This window comes from Halichoerus grypus, chromosome 10, assembly GCF_964656455.1.
Source record: "Halichoerus grypus chromosome 10, mHalGry1.hap1.1, whole genome shotgun sequence".
In the NCBI taxonomy this organism is placed as follows: Eukaryota; Metazoa; Chordata; class Mammalia; order Carnivora; family Phocidae; genus Halichoerus; species Halichoerus grypus.
In genome coordinates, this window is record NC_135721.1 from 87,320,325 (window position 1) to 87,337,990 (window position 17,666).

General features: G+C 42.2%; 1 protein-coding gene across 2 annotated transcripts in view; it reads left to right on the forward strand.

Annotated features, from left to right (window-relative positions):
• The window catches only part of RFX8 (regulatory factor X8), a 249,380-nt gene that overhangs the window by 204,126 nt on the left and 27,588 nt on the right, over window positions 1–17,666 (forward strand). The window lies entirely within an intron of this gene.

The window sequence follows — 17,666 nt, forward strand, 5'->3', positions numbered from 1 at the left end:
CCTTATTGCTTCCCTCCCCTTAAGTGTAGGCATTTTCCTGAGACTCAAACAATGGCTCTCTTCCTATCCTTTGGTCCCAGGATATCTCATCCTTCTTTATCTTTCACCTATCACCACACCCCCATGGACGGCGACTCCTCCTAAGGCATTTTCCAATGGCCCTTTCTATCCCACCTCCCAGCCATTCTTCTCAGGCTGTCTACTGGATATTTTCATTTACATGACCCATTGGTGCTTCTTACTTAGTATGTAGAAATCTAAATTTTTAATCTTCCTCCAAATCATCTCTGCCTCTTGACTTCCTTATTTCAATTTATGCTACCAATAGATAGAATCTATACAAAATGTCACTCCAAAGCCACCCCCGACTAGATTGGGAAGGAGAGATTCAGCCCAGAGATGGTTCCAAAGCTGCCGTGGTCATTCTGATGAGCGCCTGAATCAAAAAGGAGGCAGATCAGAAAGCCCTCTCCAAGGCAGGGCTTGGTTGACTCAGCCCAGCCTGTCCCACTGAAACCTCAAACTTAACCTCAAGTAAAGTCATTATGTTCTTCTTCCAACCAGCTCTTCCTCTTAAATGTCTTATTCATCGATCAGTCACAAAGAGGGAAAAATTACATCAACAAAAACAGAGAAGTTAAGGAAGGGAACAAACAGATAGGAGACTTATTTCAGTTGGGGTTAGAACTCTCCTTGTGCAAATGTATCCTCTCGCTTGCTGACCCGTACATCCCTGAAAGGCTAGAGCCAGCATCTCTTTGCCCCAGAGCACCCAGCAGGCAGTTTGGAGAGCCCCGCAGCATGACAAGGCTGGTACGCAGCAGCTGTAAGAGGCTGTGAATGTCCTGAGGTCTCTGGGTCGATGTCACAGAGAGAGGGTCTGGAAGTGGTCTTTGTGGGGAAAAAAAGTAGGTTTTATCCTCAGCAAGGAAGAGGAGGGCTTCAGGGGGACACAGATAAGAACTAGGGTGACAGGGGCACCTGGGTGGCTCAGTCGTTAAGCGTCTGCCTTCAGCTCAGGTCATGATCCCAGGGTCCTGGGATCAAGCCCCGTATCAGGCTCCCTGCTCAGTGGGGAGTCTGCTTCTCCCTCTGCCCCTCCCCCTGCTGTGTGTGTGCTCACGCTCTCTCTCTCTCTCTCTCTGTCAAATAAATAAATACAATCTTTAAAAAATTGTTTTTAAGTTAGATCTCAAAACAAAAACTTCATTTCTTTAGTTTTCAGGTAATGAAAACTGTATAACTCATCCATTCATTTATTTGTTCATTCAACAAATATTTGAGTTCCTATAATAAGTCAGGCCCTGTTCTAGTTACTGGTGATGAAGCAGTAAACAAGACAAACAAGGCCTCCCCTCTTGTCAGTTTTAGTGGGGAAGATGTAAGACAATAAAAACGGAACGATAGCAAGATTAATCTGAAGATGATAAAATGGAGTCATGGGAAGGCCTCTTTGAGAAGATGCCTTTTGAGCAGAAAGGTGAGAAATAGAGCCAGCCAAATGAAAATCTGGGGGAACAAGTATTCCAGGCAGAGGAAAAAGCAAGTGCAAAGGGCCCGAGGCAGGGATGAGTTCAAAGAACAGCAAGAAAGTCTGAAGGTGGAGGTTGGTGAATGAGAAGAGTGGGAGGAGTGGAATCTGAACATACAAGTGGGACCTCTAAGTCTTGGCAAGGAGGTGAGATGTTATTCCGAGTGTGACAGGGAGCCACTGGAGAGTCTCAAGCTGCGGAGTGAAGCAATCTGATTATTTTTATTCTAATTTTTTAAAATTTGAGTATAGTTGACATGGCCTATTACATTCGTTTCAGTTGTACAACACAGTGATTTCAACAACTCTATACATCCTGCTATGCTCACCACAAGTGTAGCTCCCATCTGTCACCATCCAATGTTATTACAATACATCAACTATATTTCCTATTGCTGTACCTTTTATCCATGTGACTCATTCATTCCATAACTGGAAGCCTGTACCTCCCACTCTCCTTCACCCATTGTGCCCATCCCTCCCCCCCCTTTTCTTTAGCAAACACCAGTTTGTTCTCTGTATTTGTAGGTCTGATTCTGCCTTCTGTTTGCTTATTCATTTGTTTTGTTTTTTAGATTCCACATATAAGTGAAATCATATGATATTTCTTTCTCTGACTTATTTCACTTAGCATAATAACCCTCTAGGTCCATCCATGTTGTCACAAATGACATGATCTCATCCTTCTGTATAGCTGAGTAATATTATCCATTGTGTATGTATACCACATCTTCTTTATCTATTCATCTATCAGTGGACACTTGGCTCCCTTCCGTATCTTGGCTATTGTAAGTAATGCTGCAATAAACATAAGAGTGCATGTATCTTCTCAAATTAGTGTTTTCCTTTTCTTTGGGTAAATACCCAGCAGTGGAATTACTGGATCATACAGTATTTCTGATTTGTATTTTAAATGGAGATCCTGGGGTGCCTGGGTGGCTCAGTTGTTAAGCATCTGCCTTCGGCTCAGGTCATGATCCCAGGGTCCTGGGATCGAGCCCCGCATCGGGCTCCTTGCTCTGCAGGAAGCCTGCTTCTCCCTCTCCCACTCCCCCTGCTTGTGTTCCTTCTCTCGCTGTGTTTCTCGCTGTCAAATAAATAAATAAAATCTTTAAAATAAATAAATAAATAAATAAATAAATAAATAAATAAATAAATGGAGATCCTCTTGGCAACCCTGCTAAGACTGGATTGTACAAGGAGATGGGAAAGGAGACAGAGTGACCAGTTAGAAGACTTTTAAAAAAAAAAATTAAAAAAAAAAAAAAAAGACTTTTTTAGCAGCCCTGGCAGAGCTGGTGCATTGAGATTTCTCACTGAAATAAATTTAATTCTCTCAAAGAGGCAGCATAATACTATGCAATATTATATGTGGATAAGGGCAGAGACTCTGGAACAGCCTGCCTGGCTCTGCCACTAGTAAGCTGTGTGATCTTAGGCAGGTCATTCAACCTCTCTGTGTCTCCATTTCCTCATCTATTAATAAGGATAGTAATATTGGGGCACCTGAATGGCTCAGTCGGTTAAGCACCCAACTCTTGATTTCGGCTCAGGTCATGATCTCAGGGTTGTGAGACTGAGCCCCAATTCTGTCTCTCCCTCTCCCCCTGCCCCACGCCAACCCCCATGTGCACTCTCTCTAAAAAAAAAAAATTTTTTTAATAAGGATAATAATATCTGCTTCATAGGACTGTTGTGAAGAATAAATGAATTAATACAAGGAAAATGTTTGAAACAGCACCTGGCACACAGTAAACATTTAATATGACTCTATGCATATTGCTCTTGACCTTGATGTATTCATTTTATCATATCTATGATTTTTTTCATGGTATTATGTATATGGTTATTATTTTGGTCATTGTATTTTTCAGTTCTATCATTCCCATTTGTTTCTTTTGTATAACTTCTATTTTTTTATGGAGGTTTTCTGTTTTCTCATTTGTTTTAAGAGAATTTATAACTACTTGTTAGAGTATTTTTATAATGACCACTTGAAAATTTTTGTCAAATAATTCCAATATCTAAATCATCTTAATACTGGTGTCAGTTGTTATCTTTTCTCATTCAAATTGTGACTTACCTAATTCTTGGTATTATGGGTGCTTTTCTTTTCCCTCTTTCCTTCCTTCCTTCCTTCCTTCCTTCCTCCCTTCCTTCCGTATAATTGACATACAACATCACATTAGTTTGAGGTATACAACATAATGATTTGATGTTCGCATATGTTGCAAAATGATCACCACAGTAAAATCTAGTTAATATCCATATGTAGTTACAAAATTTTTTTCTTGTGATGAGGACCCTTAAGATCTACTCTCTTAGCAACCTTCAAATATGCAATATAGTGTTATTAATATAGTCACCAAACTGTATATTACTCCCCCAGGACTTACTTATTTTATAACTGGAGTCAAAAGATACAAATTTCCAATTATCCATCCCCCCACCCCCTCTGGCAACCACCAATCTGTTCTCTGTATCTATGAGCCTGGTTTTTTGCTTTTTTTGGGGGGGGTTGTTTTTTAGATTCCACCTATAGGTGAGACCATGCAGTACTTGTCTTTCTCTGTCTGACTTACCTCACTTAGCATAGCATCCTCAAGGTACATTCCTATTGTCGCAAATGGCAAGATGTCATTCTCTTTTATGGCTGAATAGTATTCCATCATGTGGAATACATGCACCACATTTTCTTTATCCATTGAAATGTCAATGTACATTTAGGTTGTCTCCATATCTTGTCTGTTATAAATAACATTGTGATGAACATAGGGGTGCAGATATCTTTTCGCGTAGTGTTTTCATTTTCTTTGGATAAATACCCAGAAGTGAGATTGCTGGATCATATGGTAATTCTATATTTAATTTTTTGAGGAACCTCCATACTGTTTTCCACAGTGGTTGCACCAATTTATGTTCCTACCAACAGTGCACAAGTTCACCTTCCCTGCATCCTCACCAACACTTATTATTCCTTGTCTTTTTGGTATTAGTCATTCTGACGGGTGTGTAGTGATATCTGATTGTGGTTTGATTGCATTTCCCTGATCACTGCTGATGTTGAGTATGTTTTCATGAACGTGTTGGCCATCTTTATGTCTTCTTTGGAAAATGACTATTCAGATCTTCTGCCCATTTGTAAATCAGATTTTTTTTTTTTTTTTGCTAGTGAGTTGTATGTTTATATATTTTGGATATTAACCCTTTTATCAGATATATGATTTGCAAATATTTTCTCCCATTAAGTAGGTTGCTTTTTATTTTGTTGATGGTTTTCTTTGTTGTGTAGAAGGTTTTTAGGTCAATGTAGTCCCACTTGTTTATTTTTGCTTTTGTTGTCTTTGCTTTTGGTGTCAAATCCAAAAAAATCATTGCCAAGACTGATGTCAAGGAGCTTACTACCTATGTTTTCTTCTAGGAGTTTTATGGTTTCAGGTCTTCCACTCAAGTCTTTAACCCATTTCGATTTAATTTTTGTAGCATATGGAAGTTTTCTTTTTTTTTTTTTTTTTAATTTATTTGACAGAGAGAGAGAGTGAGAGAGCACAAGCAGGGGGGAGTGGCACGCAGAGAGGGAGGGAGAAGCAGGCTCCCCGCTGAGCAAGGAGCCTGATGCGGGACTCGATCCCAGGACCCTGGGATCATGATCTGAGCCGAAGGCAGATGCTCAACTGACTGAGCCACCCAGGCGCCCTGGAAGTTTTCTTTTTTTGCATGTGGCTGTCCAGTTTCCCTAACATCATTTATTGAAAAGACTTTTGTATATTCTTGGCTGCTTTGTTGTAATTAATTGATCACATATGTGTGGGTTCATTACTGGCCCTTCTATTCTGTTCCATTGGTCTCTATATTTTTCTATTGTATCCTGGGCATTTTCTATTGATTTTCTATTGTATCCTGAGCATTTGGGTTATGATGTTAGATTTTCAATCCTATTTAAATCTTCTACTTTAGCAGGCAGTCACCCTGTTTAGGTGGAGCATATAGGTTCTGGCCTATTTTTGTGTGCTGTTGTCCCAAAGACATTTTAGTTTTCAGAGCCCTTGTGTACTGTTCTGGTCTGCTTCATTCTTCTGGCACTGCAGGGACTTCTGATCGTTTCCTTACTGGTGTTACCTACAGGGGCTGAAGCTGCTTCCCTGGGCCACCTTCTGTGGGGAATGCAGAGAGCCAGAGTGGCTGGGCCTGGGTGCTTTTGTGCTAGTTGGTGTCGGGCAGGGCAATACCAGGTTCTGCTGGCATTGTTCCTGTGGGTAGCATCCCTGCCCTTCTGTGCTCCATTGAATTGGCCAAAGGATTCGGTACTGTCTATGCGGGTGGATCAGCCCACCTGTCAGTACCCTGGGTGTGGAGTTGGGGGTGGGGGGTGGATCAGCCCCCCTGGGCCTTGCCTTTCCACATAATTTTTAACCAGGATGTTGAGGCTGCCACTGTGGTCAGATTGGGTTGCCAGCCCATGCTCTAGAAGCAAGTTGCCGCGCGCTCTAGGTCTCTGTTAAGTTTCCCTCTCCTGGTCCTTTGTTCAGAGAGTGCAGGTTTTTCTTGGGATTTAGGTCTATGCCTACTGACAGTTCTGGGCTACAGGTCTCTCCAGTATCCAACCCAGCTGTGTATGGGACATGAAAAGAAAACCCAGGGCATTCACCACACTGTCTCTTCTCTAGTCAGTCCACCTTCTTCTTTCCAGGATTCAGAGCCCTTTTATCATGACCCACTGAAAAAGTTCCGGGATAATTATTTGTATTAGAGGGAGGCAGCAAGGAAAAATGAATCTACACTATCTTGTTCCATGTACATCATCCAAGCTGCCTCAGAAACCTTCTGAAAGTAGACCATGTATATATTTTAAATTAATGTTACCAGTAATTGGAATGCTTGATTATATGATTGTGCCTAACAAATTAAAATATGATGAGTTAAAATATGATGGTAGGTTGGAACAAGATGGCATAGATCCATTTCTTTCTGTTCCTCCCTGCTAAACACAACTGTAAACACTGGAAATAATGCAAGAAGCAAACAAAGGAAAACTCTGAAAGGTGTTAAGAAGAAAGTGAGCTGGTTGGGGACCCCAAGACTGCACAGCCAGCACAGTGATAGGGCACCCTGTATCTTCCCCCCACTCACCCAGACCTACTGTTTCCCAACCCCCAACCCCCTACCTTGCAAGACAAGGCATCTGGGTAGACTCATTCCTCCCCTAGTTCCTCTAATAGTATCAGGCAAGGGGCAGCAAGAGGGAGTCTGACCAAAAATAAACAGCCAGAGAAGGCACTCTTCATTACTCACTGGGTCTGAGACACCCCTTTTCCACCAAGAGATACACTAAAGGGTGTGAGCTAATCTGTCAAGGGAGACCCAGCTATAGCAAGTGGCCTAGTCCAGGAAGCCCCTGTCCCCATTCCACCCAGAGGCAGCTGGGGAGCACCAATGGAGGGAACCCCCACCCCACAGAGAGAAATCCCCCACCCAGTCTTGAAAAAGCCCTCCAGCTCCCTCAGGCTGCACCAGTAGGGAGCCCCAATGGCACAAGGTAAACCAGGCAAACCAAAATAATATATTCGTACCCATGGCTAAAATATACTACAGAGACATAGTAAGGATATACAGTTGGAGCATAAGGGGAAAAGAGGCAGAGTTCTGAAGGAATCCATGTGCAGGCCTCTATATGCTCTTGCTCTCCCATGAAGGGTCACACAGAGCACACTTCTCTGTGCAACAAAATTACAGCCACACATATGTGATGGTTCTGCTCAGGTAGGCCCATTAGGAGACTCCACACTCAAAGTTTTTAGTGGGGGCTGGTCATAAGCACATTCTTCCTAGCATGCGCCAAAATGACAGATTCCCAAAAAGAAAGTATGTTATTCAACATAAACTATATTGTTTGCACAAACAGTCTAGGCACAGGGAACCACTCTTATCAGTTAACTGTTGACTGGGAACACTCTGGGAACCAAGTTCCCAGACTCCAGCCAAGGGCCAGTCTTGCAAGCAGGCCTTTCTAAGGAGAACAGTCTCAATACCACTATGTTATCTCTTTTCTGCGCAATTGTATGACCCTGTGAATATGTGAAGAAAACATTGAATTGCACTCTTTAAATGGTGAATTGTGTGGTATGTGAATTATCTCTCAGTGAAGTTGTTTAAAAAAAAATCCCAGCAAAGTTTTTTTGTAGACATAGACAAGTTTTTCTAAAAGTTATGTGGAAAGGCAAGGCCCTAAAATAGTTCAAACAATCTTGACAAAGAAGAATCAAGTGGGAGGAAACACTACTGTAATGTAGCTACAGTAATCAAGACAGCAGCATGGTTTTGGTGGAGACACACACACAGATCAATGGAACAGAGTAGAGAAGCCAGAAATAGACACACTCAAATATGCTCAACTGGCTTTTCACAAAGATGCAAAAGTAATTCAATGGAGGGAGAGTAGATTTTCAACAAATGGTGCTGGGACAACTAGATACCCACATGTGTGTGGGGGGGGAAGACCCTCACAACTAAACTTCACAACTTATAAAAAAATTAACTCAAAATGGATCATAGTCTTACTTTTAAACCATAAAAATAATAAACTTAAAAAAATAGGAGAAAATCTTTGGGACCTAGGGTTAGGCAAGAAGTTCTAAGACTTGACACCAAAACCACAGTCCATAAAAGGAAAAGCTAATAAGTTGGACCTTATCAAAATTAAAAATTTTGTTCTGTGAAAGACTATGAAGGGGATGAAAAGACAATCTACAAATTAGGAGAAAGTATTTGAAGCTACATATCCTTCAAAGGACTAGTACCTAGTATATATAAAGAATTCTCAAAACTCAACAGTAAAAAAATAATGCAGTTAGAAAATGGGCAAAAGACACAAATATACATCTCACTGAAGAGGATATATACAGGTGGCACATAAGCACATGAAAAAATGATCAGCATCATTAATCATTATGGAAATGCAAATTAACACCACAATGGAATATAACTGCACACCTATCAGACTGACTAAAATAAAAAAACAGCAACAACCACCAAATGCTGATGAGGAGTTAGAGAAGCTGCATCACTCATACATTGATGGTAGGAATGCAAAATAGTTTGGCAGGTTTTATTTTTTATTTTTTTATTTTTTTTTATTTTTTTTTAATTTTTTTTATTGTTATGTTAATCCCCATACATTACATCATTAGTTTTAGATATAGTGTTCCATGATTCATTGTTTGTGCATAACACCCAGTGCTCCATGCAGAACGTGCCCTCCTCAATACCCATCACCAGGCTAACCCATCCTCCCAACCCCCTCCCCTCTAGAACCCTCAGTTTGTTTTTCAGAGTCCATTGTCTCTCATGGTTCTTCTCCCCCTCCGATTTCCCCCCCTTCATTCTTCCCCTCCTGCTACATTCTTCTTCTTCTTTTTTTCTTTCTTAACATATATTGCATTATTTGTTTCAGAGGTACAGATCTGAGATTCAACAGTCTTGCACAATTCACAGCGCTTACCATATTTTTTTATTTTTTTTAAGATTTTATTTATTCAACAGAGAGAAAGCACAAGCAGGGGGAACAGTAGAGGGAGTGGGAGAAGCAGACTCCCCACTGAGCAGTGAGCCCAACACAGGGCTCAATCCCAGGACCCCGGGATCATGACCTGAGCCGAAGGCAGACGCTTAACCACTGAGCCACCCGGGCACCCCAGTTTGGCACTTTTGATAAAATTAAACATACAGTTAACATCCAAACCATCAATTGTACTCTTGGACATTTATCCCACACAAATGAAAAATTATGTCCACATAAAAACCCGTACAGGGGTGCCTACGTGGCACAGTAGGTTTCGGCTCAGGTCGTGATCTCACAGTTGTGAGATAGAGCCCCTCGTCAGACTCCACGCTCAGGGCAGAGTCTGCTTGAGATTCTCTCTCCTTCTCCCTGCTCCTCCTGCTTGTGCTCTCTCTCTCTCTCTAAAATAAATAAATCTTTAAAAAAATAATAAAAAAAATTAAAACCCATACGTAGATGTTCATAACAGCTTTCTTTACAACAGCCAAAAATTAGAACCAGCCCTGATTTCCTTCATTGGCTGAATGGTTGAACAAACTCTGGTACATCCATACCATGGAATATTACTCAGCAACAAAGAGGAATAAACTATTGATATAACAGCTTGGATAAATCTCTAAATGCTGAGTGAAAAAACTCCTTTCTCAAAAGGTTCCATATCTTTTGATTCCATTTATAAAACATTTTGAAATGACACAATTTTTTAAATAGAGGACAAATTAGTGGTTGCCAGGGACCTGGGGGTGGAGAAGCAAGAGATGGGTATGGGTATGGTTATGGAGGGGCAACACAAGGATCCTTGTGATCATGAGAGTGTTCTCTATGTTGTCTGTGGTGGGATGGGTACACAAATCTCCACAGGTGATAAAATTGTATAGCATTAAATACACACAAAAGTGAGTTTAAGTAAAACTTGGGAAATTCGAGTAAGATCAGTGAATTGTATCAATGTCAATATCCAGGTTGTGATATTGTACTATAGTTTTGCAAAGTGTTACCATTGGGGGAAATTGGGCAGAGTGTAAAAGGAAGCTCTTCAAATCATCTCTTACTATATGTCAATCTACAGTTACCTCAATTAAAAAATTCAATTTCAAATAATAAATGAGGCCTAATCCTACATGAGGACAGGTCCCATGAAGTATCCCACAGTGTTCCCCTGCCCATTTCTCAAGGCCATATCTGCAGAGGTCTTATTGTTTCTTCTGCTCACACCCATTCTCTCTTCTCACAGAGTTCAGGTCTTTCCTTTATTTCAGAACACTCTCCTGCACATTCCTCTGTGTGCAAGTTGCAACGGCAGCCCAGTTGTTCTTCCTCTGGAGACCTTAAGCGGTCTCATTACCTAAACAGGCAGGACTCCTTAGAGTCAAGAGGCGCACAATGAGAGGGACCCCCGGGCCCTGCACGCTTGGAAGTCTTCAACCCCAGTGAGCATCTACATCGGCTCAAGCATGTTCTTACATTCACCTTAAAGAGCATGATCTCTCTAGTGTTTAAAACACAGAGGGGAACCCCCAGCAAACCACAGATGAGTATATTTGTAGTTCCTAAAAGTTGAATGCCCTGGTGAAACAGGCACTTCTCTATGTGAGGCCTAATTTACAAAAACTTTCTTAAGAGAATAGGAATCTGAATTTTTAGGTTTTGTTGTTGTTGTTGGGTTGTTTCGTTTTGTTTTGTTTTTTAAGAGCATGTCTTGTTAGGCGTGTCTTAGAGTGGAATATATTCCATTCCCAGCAACAACACTCTGAGTTATTAAGTGGTGCTGTTCAAGGGCATTCTATTTGTCTTTTGTCCCCCTTGACCTTATGTTAAGGAAAGAAATGGAAACACCAATAAGAGCATCAGCATAAGAGAGATTTGGCAAGGAACTAGGGTTGGTAGCAAAGGGGTGGCTTTGGGGAACTTTGCTTCCTCTTCACCACCACTGCCAAGCACTGCAAAGAAGCATATATCTAATTAAAATAAATTTTGTCTCAAAATAAGCCTCTGTCTCCTCCCTCTTTCCTCCATATTGTTCCTCCAATATGGCTCCAATTAGGCTCATCAGTATAGAATTTCTGATGCCCAGGTCTCTGACACCATCCATCCCACCCCTCCCTCCACTCAAGCAGAAGCAGCAGAAGGGCATGATCCAGAGTCAGGGACGACGTCACTGATGATCCCCTTCACTGGACACCTGAATGGGAGCGGATGGGGAGTCCAGTGTGTCAACAGCATTCGCTTGCACTGGGGTAGAGCGGGGCTGGTGCTGAATTTCACTCAAAACTGCTGAGGCAGCATCTGCCCTGAACCAAGGAGAGACCGAGGTTTGATTTTCAAAGCAAATGAAAAGTTTGAGGCTTTTCTTTTCTTTTTCTTTTTTTTTTTCCGGAAAAAGAAAAATAACTATAAATATGCAGTGTGCACCATATGAAAAGGACCCCTTCACAAAATCCAGAACGTTTTCCCTCCTGCTCCCCTCTCCGGGGTAACATAATTTTACAGGGAATAGGCCTCCCCAGATTCCAATCCTGTTTAGCTGGCAACCAGATTGAGACTTGGACCTGGGTATAATTGCTGACCTAGAAACTCACTGAAGAATTGAGGCCAGAGTATAAAATGCTTTATTATTGTCTGGGGAGAAGGGGGGAATGGAGGGAGTATGTGTGTATTATTGTCACATCTAGAGAAACAACCCTGCCTAATTCACTGTTATGCTCTACCTCTGAGGCAAAAATCCCCATTAGTATGTTCCAAGGAAAACCTTTTTGTCATTTTGCAAATAGATGAATCCCCATTCTACCTAATGTAAATTCTGAAATCAATTGTACAGTCTCATGTTTCTCTCAGGAAATATGGAAACTAACCCTTGCCCTCATTCCTCCCCCAACAACAATCTCCTTCTCGCCACCTCTCCTTCGCCCTCCCTCCCTCCCTCCCTCTCTCTTTCTCTCTCCCTCCCTCCCAGCTTTTCCAACTTAGGATATTAAAAGCCTTTAAAAAGCTTCTAAAATCATGCCTTCAACATTCCATGCCTTTGTTCTTCGGTCCTTTGTTCTTCTGCCAGCTCATGAGCTCAGGGGGCTGCCTCGGTGGGGCCTGAGCCTGCGGATTCCGGGGCTGTGGGCCCAAAGCTGGCTAGTTGTGCCGACAAAGCAGAAAGGCAAAGGACTCATCTTTCAGACCACACCCCCCTTGAGGAGAGTGAGTTCACAGGGAGCTGTCAGCCTGGCAACTGTGGGCACCACAGACCTAATGATGTCAGAGACAACACCAGCAGTTCCTTCAGAGTCTTTCTCCAGACCCAGGAAAGGCGCCGTTTCCTTCTGTTTGTGCAGCCATGGCACCTGGCGGGGTGTGAGCCCACCTGGCTCTGAGGAGCCCCAGAGGGCCTAACTCTCAGGCACTAATAAGGTGTCCAAGTCGCAACCCGCTTTTTGGCCCTGTCCACCCTATGGTTTTCAAGGCTGGTTAGAACTCGTTAAGGTTAAAAAAAATATGCATTACCTGGTTGCTGTCTAGTAGCTCAAGAAACATACGTGTGGAGAATTATACCCTAGACTGCACCCTTGCTTGGAAAAGATTTTAAAAGCAGGTAAAACTCCCAAGCTCGTGAACACTGGACCATCCAATTTGCTCAGAGCCTCCCTCACTCACCCAGCTCCAGCCGGAGCCGGCTCCTACAATGCAACGTGCTATTTGCTGTCTGCCGGTGAAGCTTAACTTCTGGTTGCTGAGTTTTACTTCAGGAGGGTGAACGTGAATGAATTAGACTTTCAACATTTCCCAGGGTGTTCCCTGCGGTCATCATTTTGCAATTAAGTTGTTCATAAAATCTAATGGGTCAGGGTACAGTTAAGCAGTATAAAAAGCAGCAGCCCCCAGTGCAGAATATGACTAATCCACAAACAACACTCAGCAAACCAGTTTTAAAAATAAGGTAGTTCTTTTCTACTTTAAGTTTCAAATACCTGATGTCTTACTTTGTCCTGCTCATGTATGTTATTTTTTATCCTACATATACATCTCACAACACAGAATAGTAGAATGGGCAATAGAGATGAGGCTCTGAGTCAGAGCTGGGTCTCTAGCTCTTTGAATTGTTTCTCTTTTCCAATATATAAGATGGGGATAATAATGAATTATTATCTATCTACCTCGTGGATTGTTGGAAGAATTTAGGTAGTACAAAGTAAAGCACTCAGCAATAAATAAATACTCAGTGGATTGTAGTGATTAGTATCATTAGTAGAAGCAAAATTATATCAAAGAAAACTTATATTGCAATCCTAATGATACATGTCCTTCTATGACTACATATATTTACTATTTTAATTTCAGCTATACAAATATTCATCAAGTTCATCTTCTCCTAATCAAACTGAAATATAATTATTCATGTGCTTTGAGTAAAAATTGAAATTAGATCCTTTAATGATTGGAAGATGAAGCACCTTCGCTCTGCAATCTGACACTAAACAAGTATGGTCCACGAATTAGGTTTTATTACATTTTTATCCTCTTACCTTTGTAATTGCTTCAAGTTGTTTCACTGCTGTTGGAGTGATTTGAGAGGACAAATTACGAGGCCAAAATGATGTAAATGAAAGTCTGGATTAATGACAAATGATGTCAAAACCTGAGAATGTGAATGCAAATTGTAGTTAGACTAAAAGAAAGTCAAATGCCAAAAAGCATATTAAGCTAACACTGCATTTGAAAGATTTTATGGAAGAAAAAAAAAAGATGAGTTGTGTGCCATATAATCGTATCGCAGTCCTCTTCACGCTGGATCCTTCTTTAGCCAAATTGATCATAAAATCTAACTAAAGTAATGGGATGCCTTGGTGGCTCAGTCAGTTAAGCACCTGACTCTTGATTTTGGCTCAGGTCATGATCTCAGGGTTGTGAGATCAAGCCCCACATTGAGCTCCAGGCTCAACAGGGAGTCTGCTCGAGATTCTCTATTGTACTGTGTGAATTCTGAGCCTTCCTTCTTCCCAGGTCTCTCTCCCTCCATTTCCAGGGGACTCTTTGCAGCACCTCCTGACCTCTCCCTATCCCTAGTGGTTAAATCCTGACATCCTGGGCCTGGGCTGGCTTGTACCCTGTGGAGCAGGAGTTGAGGAGACAGTTCACCAGGAACACAAGTGACTTTACTGGGCAGACGTGACTCGGGGTCCTTCCTGAACCATGGGCTTCACCATGATTTGGTACCATTAAAGCATCTGAGGCCTCAGGAAATGGTGGAAGAAGACCTCTTGGACTGGAAGCCCTTCATTCATGGCAAGGCTGGCTCTGGATGTTAATGTGGTTTTATTAGAGCCATATTTCAGCAATGACTATGCATTTGACCACAACCTAATAAATGTCCCAAAGGACTGAGTCAGAACCGCTCACGGGAAGTGATGCAGTGGCAGTGACCCCTAGAACATGAGGCCATCCTGACTGGCACCCCAAGAGCTGAAACTGTCACCTCTCATGCTGCTTTGGCCTCCCTACCCTCATTGCCCCTCCTCTTGAGTGATAGACCTCAGTGGTCTACCACAGTCTCCCTTTCTAACTCAGCCCAGCCTTGTCTTAAGATTAAAGCATGGGGCCAATGCCTGCTGTGTCCGTTTGGCCTAGTTGGCCAGATCCTCTGGGTGCCAAAGTCCTTGACCTGGCCCCCCACAGATCCCCCGCTTTGCCACCAGGCTGGTCTCCAACAGTGATCCTCTGCTCACCTCCTTTGTAGCCTGGCTCTGATACTGCCTCCTTCTCTCTCACCAACCGGTGCATACTTTCATACATCTTTGCTTGAAGGGGGCCTTGGGGACTAGGTAATTTTTTAAATAAATGGATAGGATTGCACTAAGCCCAGACCCATGTTATGAGCCATTGACCTGTATTAAGGGATCCCAAAGGTTAGAAGAGGCAGCCTTGCAATTCTTTTGAACAAGCGAGCTGTCACCGTCTGGCCAGCAGGAGATGGACACTTTTTTTAACATCTCTCTTTGAAGAGGAGATTTTATGTTTCCTGTCACTGTTGTTTCAAAGAACAAAATCCCCCAATTTAAATGCTATAAAAATAAAATAATGCCCCAGTGAGAATAGTGGGATTGTGTCCCCTAGTCTGACACACAAAGGCCTCTATGTGGCAGGGAGTTCGCTTTCAGCCTCCTTTTAACAGTGAGGAGGGTAACACCACCCTCCTTTCAATGGCTGTTGAATTAAACTCATATAGTACACATTGAACACATGGCAGGAACTTGGGAGTTGCATTTATAAATCCTAAATAATTGAGAGTATCACTCTCAACTGATTGGCTTCCAAAGCTACTGGAATCAGGGTTGGAGCAGAGGGACTGAGCAATAAGGCGGAGGGTTTCCCTTGTCGTTCCTTTAAGTCAGAAACCAAACCTTCTAGCTTCCAGACTCCTGTTTCTAAGTAGCCAAAGGAGTGTCCCATGAAGATTGCTGTCATCGTCAAAAGAGTTTAGTAAGTGCTGTCCAAGTACAGTGTTGTGATATGTACTAACCAAAGGGACTAGCTAATCACAAGTGACACCCTCCTGAGTTTATTAAGCTGCATGTAAACTGTCAAACTAACAAGGAAATAGCATGCCCCCCAACATATATTCCCCTAACACCCTATACTTCAACTGTCTTAACTCCCATGCCATGTCTTTGCAGTTATTTATGTAACATCTTTTTTCCTCTATAGGCTGTCACCTCTATGAGAACAGACTGTCCACCACAATCGCAGTTATATCCCCCAAGGCCTAGTGCAATGCCTGACATAGTAGGCATGCAGTAAATATTTCATGAGGCAATGGGGGATGGATGGATGGATGGATGGATGGATGGGGCCAAATATATTCATACCATGGTCTTGGATTCATTTTCCGAAGAAAATATATTAGGGTAGCATATTAACCCAATATGGAATTGTAGAGAAATTGCTCTCCCTCCAATTTAGTTGAGGAAAGGCCTCACAAGTGATTTTTAGGACATCTCTTAAAAGCTGATGACTATATATTTTTATTTAAATTCCTCTTCTATTAGCCCTTTACTCAGTGAACTTTCATTTCTGACATTTTCTTCTGTCTTTTTTCTTTTTTTTAAGATTTTCTTTTTTTATTTGAGAGAGTGAGACAGAGAGCACAAGCAGGGGGAAGGGGCAGAAGGAGAGGGAGAAGCAGACTCCCCACTGAGCAGGGAGCCTGATGCAGGGCTCAATCCCAGGACCTTGGGATCATGACCTGAGCCGAAGGCAGATGCTTAACTGAGCAACCCAGGCACCCCTCTTCTGTCTTCTTTCATTCTAGGTTTTATCCAGTGTTTTATTTATTGTTTGTTGGTCTTGAGGTAATGTCCCAGAACCTGTGTGGCAATGGGCTGCTTACAGATTTTACCTGGAGAAACTCCATCTTTGTCCATACCTACCCAAGAGATCGTTGAGATACGACAAGTGGAATTCCAAGACATCTCAAATGCTTCACCTGTGGCTCTCTTTGCATCATGCATCAATCCATCATGCTATGTGGAGGGTTATCTCCCCTCCAGGTTGAACAGATCCCACATTCTGAAACCCTCTTGCCATTGAACACTCCAAAGTACAATTCCCATTGTGATAACAACTCTTAATGGAAGATGAAGAGGGTGGTTTTCTAGTGGTTTTGTTTCAGACCCTGAATCTATTTGCCCTGTTTTGAAGTAGAATATTATGTGGAAATATTGATCAGATGGGTATCAAGTATTCTGCCCAGTTTCCCACAACTTGGATTGGAAACTGGACAGACACAAACCTTTAGCAGAGAGCTTCTGGGGATTTGGAGAGAATGGGAGGGGCTGTAGTCTCTCCCTGTGTGAGATGAAAGCCATTGATCTCCATCTCCCCTGCGCCCCTGGACTCTGACCTCCTCCCAGGCCATCCTACCTTGAAGAACATTGCCTTGTTTCCAGAAGCAGAGCACTGGTCTACTGCTTTCCTCTTCTCTTTGTATGTTTACGTAAAGTTGAAACAATCAGGTGTAAGGATATGTATTGACTTGGAGTGGACAGAGCAGCTACAGCTCTGAGGATGGTGGGGGAACTGGGAAGGAGATGCCTCCTCCTCTGGCATCCAGAGAATAAACATTTCCTGTGCAAAGGGGGTCGTCTCTGGGCTCCCAGTTTCTCAAATACCCAGAATTAAAGGGAAAATGTCCCACACCACATGGGGAGGACTGAATCTGTTCTCCATGATGTACAAATATCTTCATTATAAGGTATGAATCCGAGGCATGGTGAAATGCAATGTACATCTCATTATTCTCCATTTCCTTGTTCCGTGAAGGTGCTCTGTTACATTTACATACATCAGAGGATATTATCATTTCTGAATTCATCATTTTAAAAGCCCCAAATCAGAAAGTATAAGACCTCATTTCCATGAAGATTTTTCTTTTCTCTCAGGAGCAAGTTCTACCCATGATAACATCATAACCTTACTTCTAAGGGGAATAAACCCTTCAAAAGAAATACATGGTTGTCCCAGTTACAGAAATCAATTTTTTTAACTCCAAGCAGGTTCTAATCACCTGTCATGTATAGGAACTTGGAGGAGAGT